Below are 12,617 nucleotides of genomic sequence, written 5' to 3' on the forward strand. Positions count from 1 at the left end.
TTAAAAAAAAAATTCACAGGGGCCAATGCTGTGGTATAGCACCGAAAGCTGCTGCCTGTAGCACTAGCATCCCATATGGACACTGCTTCAAGTCCCTGCTGCTCCAGTTCCCTACTAATGGCCTAGGAAAGCAGTGAAGTATGGCCCGAGAGTTTGGGCCCCTGCACCCATGTGGGAGGCCCAAAGGAAGCTCTGGGCTCAGCTTCAGCCTGGCCCAGCCCTGGCAATTGCAGCCATTTGAGGAGTTAACCAGAGGATGGAAGATCTCTCTCTGCCTCTCTGTAGCTCTTTAAAATAAATAAATAAACCTTTAAAAAAATAAAAAGGAATTCACAGAATTCTATTCTTGGGAAAGATCTTAAAAATCATTGCTGATAGTTCACAAATATTGATCCAGGGAATAGGGTCAGTCTTTTGCTGGGACACACACACACACACACACACACACACGAGGGAAAAGCTAACATAGTAATTTTCCAAAAAGATAACTCAATATAAATAATTAATAATACATATTCTGAGATGTTATTCTTTCTAACTTTGGGTATTAGAATAAACTGCACTGGGGCCAGCACTGTGGCATAGCAGGTAAAACCACCGCCTATAATGCTGGCTTCCTGGCTGCTCCACTTCTGATTAAGCTCTCTGCTATGGCCTGGGAAAGCAACAGAAGATGGTGCAAGTCCTTGGGCCCCTTTATCTATGTGGGAGACTAGAAGCTCCTGGCTTCAGATTAGCATAGCTCCAGCCATTACGGTCATTTGGAGAGTGAACCAGCAGACGGAAGACCTCCCTCCCTTTCTCTCTCTCCCCTATGTCTCTGCCTTTCAAATAAATAAATAAATCTTTAAAAAAAAAAGACTTCATTTTATGATAGTGACAGTAGCTGGTAGTTCTGGTAGGATCTTTTTCTGAAAAGGCAAAAAATTGGCAGAATACCTATGTGGATCCCCAGAATTCCCTTTGAAATTTTACTATACAATAAAATACAATTAGAAACAACCTGTTATCTTATCTATAAAAGAAAACTGAGACTCAGAGAAGCTGAGAGACCCCTAAGGCCCAAGCCAGTCAGTAGCACAGCTCCCTGCCACCTGTCCCAAGCATCCTGGGTTCTGACAAGCCCACTTCAGCCCTGGGCAGTAGGTATTTGTCACTTCTGGATATTTCAGTTCAGAACTTCTTCTCTCTGGGGCAATCTTCCTACTGCTTAGGTCTTGGTGGAAGACAGAGGCCAACTCCTAGAGACACAAGATAGGCCAGTTTCCTTCTCCCCACTCCCTAGCAGCTACAGAGTATGGATACTTGGCCCAGGGGGTGTGACTTAGGTGTTCCCATGTAGGACTTTGTGGCATGGCCTTGGTAATTGGCTGTTACTGAATACTGAGTGGCCAATTTCTAGAACAGAATTATGGATAGAGCCACATGGAACTGAGAGGAATCAATTAGACAATGGGACAGCCAACTTTTTCTACAGAGACAGATATTTGAGGTTTTGCCCACCATATAGTTTCTATCACAACTGCTACTCAATTCAGATGTAGGCCAAAGCAACCATAAATGACATGCAAAGGAATGGACATGTCAGTGTAGCAGTAAGATGCTTACAGAAGTAAGTGTTGGGCTAAATTTGGCCTACAGGCTATTGTTTGTTGATCTCTGAAATTGGAAAGAAAAGAGAAACGTAGCAAGCTTTGAGGACAGTGTACTGGGAAAACCACAGCCCAAACTAGAGAAGCCTGGGACTGACAATTTGAGACGTAAAGTAACTCCATATTCTTGCTGCTCCATAGAGTTCTGTGCTAGGCCCTCTCCTCTGAGTGTGCATTCTTTTCCTGGTGAGCCTCATCACAATCCTTCGGTTGCAAGAAACAGAATCACTTAAGCTAGACTGAGTGCAAAAAGGGGGAATGAATTATAAAGACAGGGGAGGAAGGATCAAAGGCAGTAGGATAGGGTAGAGCCATACTAATTTAGGCTGCTCTGGGATATGAAAAGAACAAAGGAGGGACTGGTGGTGTGGTATAGCTGGTAAAGCCACCATCTGTGATGCTGGCATCCCACAAGTGTGCCAGTTCAAGTCCTGGCTACTCCACTTCTGATCCAGGTCCCTGCCAATGTGCCTGGGAAGGCAACAGAATTTGGCCCACGTACTTGGGCCCCTGCACCCACATGGGACCTGGAGGCTCCTGACTTCAGTCTGGCCCAGTCCTGGCCATTGTGGCCATTTGGGGATTAAACTAGTGGATGGAAGATCTCTCTCATGCATGAACATGCTCTCTCTCTCTCTCTCTCTCTCTCTCTGTGTGTGTGTGTGTGTGTGTGTGTAACTCTACCTTTCCAATAAATTAAATAGATCTTTGGGAAGAACAAAGGAAGGTCTACTTTGCCAGGTGTCTAATGGAAATTGTCAACAAAGTATTAGGAAAAAAACAATGAGGACTCTTGGACAAGAGAAGGAAGACAGAGACACTGCTGCCACCAAGTGCACAGTGCAGCTGGCTGCCAGCTGTGAGCCACCACCTTACTATGTCAAGGTAGGAAGAAATTGCTGCACGCCCCGCCACTCAGTTTTAGCTGAGAGGGAATTCCACACTCACCCACTGACTTTGACTGGGGCCTGAGCAACTGATGGGCTTGGAGCAGGGAAGCTGCCTTGCTTCCTTCTCTTCCTCCACTTCCCCATTCCCACAGAACGCCATACTTAGCAGCATAAAGTCACGTCACATAGGAGCAGAACAGAGGTATCAGTCAGGGCAACATGAGGGGCAAAGGATAGACCTCCTGTACCCCGCATCTGTGGGAGTTTTAGGGCATTAGTCCCAGAGCTATGCTCACGTACTCTACTTGGGCCAGGGGGATTCGCCTTAGCTTCTGGTGGCTAACACTAGCAGCAGCCCATAAAAAAATCCACTCCCACTCTAGGGTATCTGGGTAATGATCTCACTATACCCTGCAACACCAGGACTGTAACAATTCATTCTAAATTTCTCAGTGCCACTAGCATCTACCCAGTTAACATAGGAAGTAACTAGCTGCCGTCAACCTCTCTGGACTCATATCCTCCAAAATTAAACTGCCTATATACTTTGTAGTCACCCTATAGGACTGGAACAGAGTTCAGCTCCTATCCCCTAGTCCTAGCACCAGGGCTGTTGGTATTATGAGCCACAACACCAATTGGACTCTCCTAGCAGGACCTGAGGAAGAGTCCACCTGTATCATACAGTCCTAGGACCACAGCAACTGGTGCCAAAGGCCAGCATCACTCATACTTGCCAGTAGGCAAAAGGGGCGCCATCTTTGTCTCCCTCAGTACCAAGAACAAAACCCTGGCTATCACATTCACCAGGGACAGTGACAATGAATTCTCTGTGGATCAAAAATACACACCCAAGGAAACCTTTATTCAACCCAAACCAACACTCCTATCCTGCGAACTGCAGCAGACTAGACTACTGTGTCATTTACAGACACAGCTGACATTGATAAGATAGAAGTCACTCAGAGACTACAATCCTGGGCTCAAGGAAGCCAAAGCCAAAGCAACAAGCCACGTGATGCTCTGAATTTTAGCAAAACCATAAACTCTTCCAAGAAAACCTACTCCATAAAAATGGGACAAGTACACCAGATGAGATGTCACATGGGAACAGACATGAAGAAGTAGCATGGCACCTTCGAAAGAGCACAATAATCCTCCAGAATTAGGTTCTGAAGTGAAGGAAATCTAAGAAATAATAGATATTGGATTCAAAATGATGATTGTAAGGAAACTCAATGAGACACAAGAGAATACAGATAGACAGATTAAAGAAATGAGGAAGTCAGTGAGTGACATGAATGAAAATACCACTAAGGAGATATAATTCATAAGAACCAAAAAGAAATTTTGGAGATCAAATCTTCAATCAGTGAAATTAAAAGCACAGTTAAGGGGCTGATACTGTGGCACAGTGGGTTAAAGCCCTGGCCTAGCAGCGCTGGCATCCCATAAGGGTACCAGTTTGAGTCCTGGCTGTTCCACTTTCAATCCAGCTCCCTGCTAACATGCCTGGGAAAGCAGCAGAGGTTTGTCCAAGTCTTTGGGTCCCTGTAACCACGTGGAAGACCCAGAAGAAATTCCTGGCTCCTGGATTTGGATCGGCTGAGCTCCAGCCATTTGGGGAGTAAACCAGTGGATGAAAGACCTCTCTGTCTCCACCTCTTTCTGTAACTCTTGTCTTTCAAATAAATAAAATAAATCTTCTTTAAAAATACAACTCAGTGCTCTAATGGAATAGACCAAGTGGAGGAAAGAATTTCTGACCTAGAGGACAAGAATCTGCAAATAACCCAATCAAACAAAAACAAAGAGAAAATATTTTAAAAGAATGAAGAAAGTCTAAGTGATACGTGGGTATTCATATAAACACTCCTAAATATTGAGATGGTGGAGTAGGGAGGGAACTTACTGCTCCAGTCTAGGAGAAGGTAGTTTTTAAAAAAAGTGGAGAGAGTGCAGTCCTAGGGAAGAGTTAGGGAGAAAATGACAGAGGAAAGTCCATGCAAATTAGAGGAGCACAGTGGACCTATATGGAGTGCATGGACGTGCACAACTCAGGACCCAAGCAGCTGAGAGCCTTTGCACCAGCTTTGAAAAGTGAGGTGAACCAGACTGCAGCAGCCCGAGCCCCTGGCAATAAAGCTACAGGAAGAGCCTGGAAGGAATCCGGCTTGGAGCTCTGAGGGGGGTATTGTACCTGACAAACTAGAGGAGAAAAATAAAGGAGGGAGGCACATTTCTCTCTTGCCGATCACACTGCAACAGTGTACAGTAACAAGCCAATGGAGTGGGCACCAATTTGGACATATGTAACAGCTGTGCCAGTTCATGTCCGTGCCCAGCAACCAGCAGAGCAGAGACTCCTGAGTATGGTGAGAACAAACAGAAATTCATAGAATTTGTCACCACCCATCCAGCCTTGCAAAAGATGCTTAAGGATGTGCTGCACAAAAAAACACAGAAACATGGTCAGAACTATAGAAGAAGGTAAAGAAAGGAAATCCCAAGTAACAAATACAAATATTTATAGAAAAATGGCAGGGCAAAGTCATTACTTACCAATAGTCACCTTGAATGTAAATGGCCTTAACTCTCTAGTTAAAAGACACAGACTGGCTGAACGGATTAAAAATAAAACCCAGCAATTTGCTACCTACAAGAAACACATCTCACCAACAATGATGCACACAGACTGAAAGTGAAAGGGTAGAAAAAGATATTCTGTGCTAAGAGAAACCAAAAAAGGCTGGTGTAGCCATCCTAATATCAGTCAAAATATATTTTAACAAAAAAAAACGAGAGACAAAGAAGAGCACTATGTAATGATTAATAGATCAATTCAACAGGAATATGTAACTGTTATAAAAGTATATGCACATAATTATAGGGCACCTAGTTTTATAAAAGAAATGTTAAGGGATCTAAAGGGAGACATACACTCAAACACAATAGTAATGGGGGACTTCAATACCCAACTTTCAGCAATGGACACATCAGCCAGACAGAAAATAAGCAAGGAAACAGGAGAGTTAATCAACACTATAGACCAAATGGACCTAACAGATATCTACAGAACTTTCCATCCTATAGCTTGCAATAAGCATTCTTCTCACCAGTGCATGGAACTTTCTCTAGGATTGACCATATACTAAGCCATAAAACAAGTCTCAGTAAATTCAAAAATATCAAAATCATACCACACATCTTCTCAGACCATAATGCGATGAATTTCTAAATCAGCAACTCAGGAATCTCTAGAATATATGTAAACACATGGAAACTGAACAACATGCTCCTGAATGAACAGTAGTGGGTCATTGAAGAAATCAAAAGAGAAATTAAAAAATTTCTGGAAACAAATGAAGATGACAATGCAACATATCAAAAGTTATGGGATATAGCAAAAGCAGTGTTAAGAGGAAAGTTTACAGCAATTGATGACTACATCAAGAAATTGGAAAGGCACCAAATAAAAGATATCAACACATCTCAAGGTTCTAGAAAAACAACAACAAAACAAACCCAAAACTAGTAGGAGAAACGAAAATTAGAAATCAACAAAATTGAATAAAAAAAAAAAAACAGTACAAAAGATCAGCCAAACTAAGAGCTTGTTTTTTGAAAAAATAAACAAAACTAACACACCACTGGCCCAACTACCAAAAAAAGAGAGAGAAGACTCAAATCAATAAATTAGAGATGAAAAAGGAAATGTAAAGAGACACCACAGAAATAAAAAGAATCATCAGAAATTACTACAAAGAGCTGTAGGCCAACAAACTGGGAAACCTAGAAGAAATGAATAGATTCCTGGATACATACAACCTACGTAAATTGAGCCATGAAGACATAAAAAACCTAAACAGACCCATAACAGAGATGGAAATTGAATCAGTAATAAAGGCCTTTCCAACAAAGAAAAGCCCAGGACCAGATGGCTTCACTGTTAAATTATACCAGACATTTAAAGAAGAACTAACTCCACTTCTTCACAAACTATTCAAAACAATGAAAGGGAGGGAATCCTCCCAAATTCTTTCTATGAAGCCACCATTACCTTAACTCCTAAACCTGGAAAAGATGCAACAGAGAATATAGATACAAAAATCTTAAACAAAATTCTGGCCAGTCGAATCCAACAACACATGACAGGGATCATTTACCTGGACAAAGTGGGATTTATCTCTAGTATGCAGAGATGGCTCAACATTTGCAAATCAAGCAATGTGATGCATCACATTAACAAACTGAAGAACAAAAACAATACGATTTTCTCAATAGATGAAGAGAAAGCGTTGTGTTGTTTTGTTTTGTTTTGTTTTGTTTTGTTTTGTTTTGTTTTTGACAGGCAGAGTTAGACAGTGAGAGACAGAGACAGAGGGAAAGGTCTTCCTTTTTCCTTTGGTTCACTCCCCAAGTGGCTGCTACAGCTGGCACGTTGTGGCCAGCACACTGCGCTGATCTGAAGCCAGGATCCAGGTGCTTCCTCCTGGTCTCCCATGCGGGTGCAGGGCCCAAGCACCTGGGCCATCCTCCAGTGCACTCTTGGGCCACAGCAGAGAGCTAGACTGGAAGAGGAGCAACCAAGACAGAATCTGGCACCCCGACCAGGACTAGAACCCGGGGTGCCAGCGCTGCAGGTGGAGGATTAGCCTAGTGAGTGGCGGTGCCAGCCCAAGAAAGCATTTGATAAAACAAAATACCCATTCATGATGAAAACTCTAAGCAAATTGGGTGTAGAAGGAACATTCCTCAACACAATTGAGGCAATCTATGACAAGCACATGACCAGTATTCTACTAAATGTGGAAAATTTGGAAACATTCCCACTGAGATCTAGAATCAGACAAGGATGCCCATTATCACCATTGCTATTTAATATAGTTCTGGAAGTTTTAGCTAAAGCCATTAGAATAGGACAAGAAATCACAGGGATACAAATTGGGAATAAGGAAAGTCAAATTATCTCTATTTTCAGGTGACATGATTTTATATATAGGGGATCCAAAAGATTCCACTAAGAGACTTGAAACTGACAGAAGAGTTTGGTAAAGGAGCAGAATATAAAATCAACACACAAAAATCAATAGCCTTTGTATACACAAATAATACCATTGCTGAGAAAGAACTTAAGAACAATCTCATTCAAAATAGCTACAAAAAAATCAAATACCTTGTAATAAATTTAACCAAGGACATCAAAGATCTCTACAATGAGAATTACATAACATTAAAGAAATATATAGAAGACAGAAAAAATAGAAAAATCTTCCATGTTCATAGACTGGAAGAGTCAATATCATCAAACTGTCCAAACTTCTGAAATCAATTCAATGTGATTCCAATCAAAATCAAAAATTCTTCTCAGATATAGGAAAAAACAATGCTGAAATTCATATGGAAACATGGGAGACCCTGAATAACTAAAGCAATTTTATACAACAAAAACAAGGCAAAAAGCATCACAATACCAGATTTCAAGACATACTACATGGCAGTTATAATCAAAACAGCCTGGGCCAGCGCCGCGGCTCACTAGGCTAATCCTCCGCCTAGCGGCGCCGGCACACCGGGTTCTAGTCCCGGTTGGGGCACCGGATTCTGTCCCGGTTGCCCCTCTTCCAGGCCAGCTCTCTGCTGTGGCCAGGGAGTGCAGTGGAGGATGGCCCAAGTGCTTGGGCCCTGCACCCCATGGGAGACCAGGAGAAGCACCTGGATCCTGGCTCCTGCCATCGGATCAGCGCGGTGCACTGGCTGCAGCGCGCCGGCCGCGGCGGCCATTGGAGGGTGAACCAACAGCAAAAGGAAGACCTTTCTCTGTCTCTCTCACTGTCCACTCTGCCTGTCAAAAAAAAAAAAAAACAGCCTGGTACTGGTACAAAAACAGATGGATAGACCAATGGAACAAATAGAAACTCCAGAAATAAATCCAAGCACCTATAATCAACTTATATTTGACCAAGGAGCTAAAACCAATCCCTGTAGCAAGGACAGCCTCATCAACAAACAGTGCTGGGAAAACTGGATTTCCACATGCAGAAGTATGAAGCAAGACCTCTGCCCCACACCTTACACAAAAAAATCCACTCGAAATGGATTAAAGATTTAAATCTACAACCAGAAACCATTACATTATTAGATAACATTGGGGAAACCCTGCAAGATATTGGCACAGGCAAAGAGTTTTAGGAAATGACCCCAGAGGCACAAGCAATCAAAATGAAAATTAACAATTGGTATTACATCAAATTGACAAGATTCTGTACTGCAAAACACTCAGGAATGTGAAAAGACAACCAACAGAACTATGCAACTGAGAAAGGATTGTATATGTAATCTATAAAGAGATCAACAATCTCAACAACAGAACAAACAACTCAGTTAAGAAATGGGCAGGCCGGCGCCGCAGTTCAATACACTAATCCTCTGCCTGCTGCACCGGCACTCCGGGTTCTAGTCCCGGTCAGGGCGCCGGATTCTGTCCTGGTTGCCCCTCTTCCAGGGGAGGCTGTGGCCCGGGAGTGCAGTGGAGGATGGCCCAAGTGCTTGGGCCCTGCACCCCTTGGGAGACCAGGAGAAGCACCTGGCTCCTGCCTTTGGATCAGCGCAGTGCGCCATCCGCAGCACATAGGCCACGGCGGCCATTGGAGGGTGAACCAATGGCAAAAAGGAAGACCTTTCTGTCTCTCACTGTCCACTCTGCCTGTCAAAAAAAATAAATTAAAAAAATAAAACTTAAAAAAAAAAAAGAAATGGGAAAAGGACTTAAATGACATTTTTCAAAAGAGGAAATCCAAATGGCCTACAGACACATGAAAAATGGCTCAGGATCACTAGTCATCAGGGAAATGAAAATTAAAACCACAATGAGGTTTCACCTCTCCCCAGTTAGAATGGCTTTCATGAAGAAATCAACAAACAACAAATGCTGGTGAGGATGTGAGGAAAAAGGTAATCTGTTGCTGTGGATTCATTCTGAGAGAAGTACAGTGGGGGCAAGAGGCGTGGAGTCATGACACAGACACTGGGAGTCAGGTGAAAGCAGGCTAGAGGCAAGCGGCTCGCAGACTCGTTTATTTCAGTTGGTGCAGCAGCTTATATAGCCAAGGAAGCCAATTTGGTCAAGGGGCGCTTTATACTGTAAGCAATCACTGCCTGTTACTAGGCAGGCTCCTTTGCCAGATGGGTTCCGAAGCCATCTCCTGAGTAACTGATGCTCGCTCACCAGCACCAACTTGGCACTGCCTTCTCATTCCACCACAGTAATCCACTGTTGGTGGCAATGTAAACTGATAAAGCCACTATGGAGGACAGTTGGAGATACCTCAGAAATATAAATATAGACCAACCACATGATCCAGCCATTCCACTCCTGGGAATTTACTCATGGAAAATGAAATCAGCATGTGAAAGGGTTAGCTGCACCCTCATGTTTATTGCAGCACAATTCACAATAGCTGAGACATGATATCAACCAACATGCCTGTCAACTGAAGAATGGATAGAGAGATTCTGGGATATGTACACCATGGAATACTACTCAGCTCTAAAAAAAAAAATCCAGTCATTTGGAACAAAATGGATGAATCTGGAAAATATCATATTTAGCGAAATAAGCCAGTCCCAAAGGGACAAATACCATATGTCCTCCCTGACTTGTGACAATAGAGCACCTAAAAGGTAATCTATAGAGGTGAAATTTACACTTTAAAAAGGAATGACTTGAACAGCCCTTGTCTTGACCATTGAGGAACGCTTTTTTCATACTATTTTTTGAACTCTTTACTTAAAACAGAGGTAAACACATGTGTAAAGGGGCCAGCGCTGAGGCGTAGTAGGTAAAGCTGCCGCCTGCAGTGCCAGCATCTGATATGGGTGCTGGTTTGAGTCCCGGCTGCTTCTCTTCCAATCTGGCTCTCTGCTATGGCCTGGAAAAGCAGTAGAAGAAGGACCAAGTCCTTGGTACCTGCACCTACATGGGAGACCCAGAAGAAGCTCCTGGCTCCTGGCTTTGGATCAGTGCAGCTCCGGCCGTTGCGGCCAATTAGGAAGTGAACCAGCAGATGGAAGACCTCTCTCTCTCTCTCTGCCTCTCCTTCTCTCTTTCAAATAAAATAAATCTTAAAAAATATATATGTATAAAGTCCCTTGAAAATAGACCTCAGTAAAAAAATAAGAGAGGGAATAAGAGTGGAAGAAGGAAGAGGAGTGGGAAGGTAGGCACAGTGGGAAGAATCACCATGTTCCTAAAGTTATAATTATGAAGTGTATGAAGTTTCTAACTGTAAAGCACATAGTTCTGCATACATTCTTACACTTACTTTTTTATGGTTTGTGACATTATTTTTATGAAGATTTTTTATTTGTTTGATAAATATAAATTTCATAAGTACAGCTTTTGGATTATAGCAGTTCTTCCCTCCATACCCATACCAAACCATCCCATCTCCTACTCCCTTCTTCCATCCCATTCTTCATTAAGATTCATTTTAATTATCTTTATATACAGAAGATCAACTTTATACCAAGTAAAAATTTCAACAGTTTGCACCCACACAGAAACACCAAGTATAAAGTACTGTTTGAAGACTAGTTTTACCGTTAATTCTCACAGTACAACACATTCCTTAATGTTTGCAGAGATCCTACATGGGGAGCAAGTGCACAATGACTCTTTTTATTTTTTTTTTTTAATTTTTTTTTTGACAGGCAGAGTGGACAGTGAGAGAGAGAGACAGAGAGAAAGGTCTTCCTTTGCCGTTGGTTCACCCTCCAATGGCTGCCGCGGCCAGCGCACTGCGGCTGGCGCACCATGCTAATCCGATGGCAAGAGCCAGGTACTTATCCTGGTCTCCCATGGGATTCAGGGCCCAAGTACTTGGGCCATCATCCACTGCAATCCCAGGCCACAGCAGAGAGCTGGCCTGGGAGAAGGGCAACCAGGACAGAATCCGGCGCCCCAACAGGGACTAGAACCCAGTGTGCCAGCGCCACTAGGCAGAGGATTAGCCTATTGAGCCGTGGCGCCGGCCCACAGTGACTCTTTTTATTGATTTAACAATTGACACTCATTTATGATGTCAGTGATCACCCAAGTCTCTTGTCATGAGCTGCCAAGACTATGGAAGCTACAAACTCTGACATTATTTAGACAGGGCTGTAATCAAAGTGGAAGTTCTCTCCTCCCTTCAGAGAAAGGTACCTCCTTCTTTGATGGCCCGTTCTTTCCACTGGGATCTCACTCACAGAGATCTTTCATTTAGGTCATTTTTGCCACAGTATCTTGGCTTTCCATGCCTGAGATACTCTCATGGGCTTTTTGGCCAGATTCAAATGCCTTAAGGGCTGATTCTGAGGCCAGAGTGCTGTTTAGGGCATTTGTCATTCTGTGAGTCTACTGTGTATCCCGCTTCCCATGTTGATCATTCTTTCCTTTTTAATTCTATCAAGTATTATAGGCATACATTGGTCTTATTTATGTGATCCCTTTGACACTTAATCTTATTATTATGATCAGCTATGAACTTAAACTGATCACTTTAACTAGTAAGATGGCATTGCTCCCTGCCAACTTACTGGGATTTGGAGTCCCATAGCAAGTTTTAGCTTTACCTTTAGGGGTAAATCCTAGGGAACGTGTGACAAACTGTATACCTCCTTCCTCTTATTCCCACTCTTATTTTTAACAGGGATCAATTTTCAATTGGATTTAAACACCTAAGAATAATTCTGTTAAGTAAAGAGTTCAACCAACAGTATTAAGTAGAAAGAATAAATACTAAAAAGAATAAAATAGTAAGCTGTTCCTCAATAGTTAGGACAAGGGCTGATCAAGTCCTTGCTTCTCATAGTGTCAGTTTCACTTCTACACATTTCCTTTTAGGTGCTCAATTAGTTGTCACAGATCAGGGAGAACATGAAATATTTGTCCCTTTGGGACTGGCTTATTTCATTCAGCATGTTTTCCGGATTCCTCCATTTTGTTGCAAAAGACTGGATTTCTTTTTTTTTTTCTTTTTTCTTTTTTTTTTTTTTTTTTTTTTTTTTGACAGATAGTTAGACAGTGAGAGAC

Source organism: Oryctolagus cuniculus, chromosome 16 (genome assembly GCF_964237555.1).
Source record: "Oryctolagus cuniculus chromosome 16, mOryCun1.1, whole genome shotgun sequence".
NCBI lineage: Eukaryota > Metazoa > Chordata > Mammalia > Lagomorpha > Leporidae > Oryctolagus > Oryctolagus cuniculus.